We start from the raw sequence: 2,349 nt of genomic DNA, 5'->3' as shown, positions 1-2,349 counted from the left end.
GGTGGCTCACAACCATCCATAATGGGATCCGATGCCCTCTTCTGGTGTGTCTAAAGAGAGCTACAGTGTACTCATAAATAAAATAAAATTTTAAAAAAAGAGAGAAAATACATTGGATGTCTGAGGCATGAAACAAGCAGAAGATAAACAGAGCATTGAGAACTGTGTACAATACAGTGAAATACTGATTTCTATTGGTGCTTTTTAATTTCTCTAGAAATCTAACGTGAACCTAAAAACATTATCCTTTACTATATTACCAATATTTAGCCATTTCTTAGGTAGTGTACGGTATTGGATAGATAAATACCATATATTTCTTCCCTGATCTAAGGAAGCCACCAAAGGCAATAATCAAATATGGTGTCTCTGTGCAATGTGATATCATAGAACCTAAGAAACAGAAAATATAAGTCATTATTGTATGATAATATACTTTTTAGTGGTTCCACTTTTTAATACTAATGCAATGGAAAATATGTTTCATTCAGACTCTTATAAGGAAAATCACTTCAACCCAAAGCAGTAGCCTAATATCTACCAAGAGAAAAAGGAAGTATGACTGCTAAGGGAGAGGGATAGAGTAGAGTATTACTGTTTAGATTTCTCCCCAATGCTACCTTGAAAAGGAAATACTTCTAAATTTTGCTCAATGGTGCTTATAAAACAACATGTGGGTGCCACACGTTGCACCAAAACATTTCCAGAAAATGATAAATATACACTTCCAGTTGTGTGTTATCATAATGAAGAGTGATAGGTAAAATGGTGATTCTAGATTGTAGCTCAATTTAATCTCAAAGAGAATAGCAAGAAAGTTTCTTGAGACCCCCTCATAGCACACTTATACATAGTTCCCATTATGGTTCAACCTTAAACATCCCTTTTTGCTTTGGGAGTCACTGTCTCCTAAAGAATCTTGTAAGATCCAGCTGTGTTACACCTTGATACAGGGGAAGAGAACATCCCAGGGTCAGTGTTCTCATAGGATCCAACCATAGCTGTGGACTAAACACAAAATAGAATATGTTGAGTCCATACCAGAGATGGTAACTAAAACTCCCCATTCTAAACTGCAAGTGTACAATACCGCACAGCTCTTCCAGTAAATACAGTTAGCAAGCAGAAGGCCAGATAGAATGTGATCCAAGACCTTAGTTAGATTGCTATCTTACTTCCTTTGACAAGGTCAACCAGTTTAGCTCCCCATTGTCAACAGGGTCAATCTTCCAGCCTCAAGCTCAACCTTCTAGCGTCAGTATGAAATCATATCTCAGAAAGAGCCTGAAGTCCCAGTGCCCAGAGGCCTAATCCAGTCACCAACACAGCCAATCAAAAGAAGAGCAGGACTGAGGGGTGGGGGCATCTATCCACATACTTGGGATTTAAAATCTAAGTGAGGTGTTGCTGGCCAGACTTCAGGACCACAGCAACCTCTGAAGAGTTGAGTCTGTGGAGTGGACTAAGGCGACATCAGTCACCACAGGTGAGTCCCTGCCTGTGCCGAGGCAAAATGGGAAGCTATCTTGGCGGGGAGACCTGGGAGACTCCATGGAGACGCAGGCAGATCTCCATGAAGGAGAATATATTCTAAGGAGCAGTAGCTCTTCTGTGTGTGGGTAGAGGGGAGAGAGGAGAAAAGGCATAGAAGAATCCAGGTGTCTTCCATCCCAGATCTACATTTGTATAAGTTCTTGTAAGTGCAAGTCTTGATCTGTCACCAATGATTGAACCATGCACACCAGTAACTGCCATTATTACCTCCTAGGAAATAGAGATTTTTTTTTCTTGCACATAATCCCCTGGTAAATGTGTTTTCAATTGACTTGTACAGATGCAGTAGAAGCAGCCATGTCCCTAGCCAGGTTGTTTGGGGCATGATGCTTCAGAGATCCAGAAATTCCTGAACCTGAAATTCCATTTAAGGATTGCTATTGTATGCCACCTCCACTTGTGAATCTGCCTTCCTTTTGGGTCCTCCATGTGACACCATGGAGAGTTTGGTTACATGGTCCCAACTGCAGTACAAAAGGAAGAGTTCCTATAGTTCTTCCAACATTCATTATAGAAGACACTTCACAAAGTTTTCATTTAAGAAGGGAGGTTGCAAGACAAGCCCACTACCTGATATATTAGAAAAGAATATTGTGTCATATGCTAGCCACTCTTGGTCTCACAATGAAACTTGGATCTGATACCATATAGCTGGGGTTTTACTTGGTATAAATCAAGAGTCACTGATATCCTAAGTTCATGTGGGATTTTTGTGTGTGTGTGTGTATGTTTATTTTTGTTTTTGTTTTTTTTTTGTTTATTTGTTTTGGGGGTTTTTTTTTGTTTTTTGTTTTT

General features: G+C 39.6%; 1 protein-coding gene across 2 annotated transcripts in view; it reads left to right on the top strand.

Annotated features, from left to right (window-relative positions):
• The first annotated feature begins 1,413 nt into the window (after window positions 1-1,413).
• The window catches only part of LOC116081752 (cathepsin J), a 5,827-nt gene continuing 4,891 nt past the window's right edge, over window positions 1,414-2,349 (top strand). For both annotated transcript variants that reach the window (XM_031358412.1, XM_031358411.1), the window contains exon 1: window positions 1,414-1,486. The gene's annotated coding sequence lies outside the window, so the exon portion shown is untranslated. The remainder of the gene's footprint in view (window positions 1,487-2,349) is intronic.

The sequence above is a fragment of the Mastomys coucha genome, unplaced genomic scaffold (assembly GCF_008632895.1).
Source record: "Mastomys coucha isolate ucsf_1 unplaced genomic scaffold, UCSF_Mcou_1 pScaffold7, whole genome shotgun sequence".
NCBI lineage: Eukaryota > Metazoa > Chordata > Mammalia > Rodentia > Muridae > Mastomys > Mastomys coucha.
The sequence above is the reverse complement of the archived record's forward strand: the minus strand, read 5'-3'. Positions and strand labels throughout refer to the sequence as shown.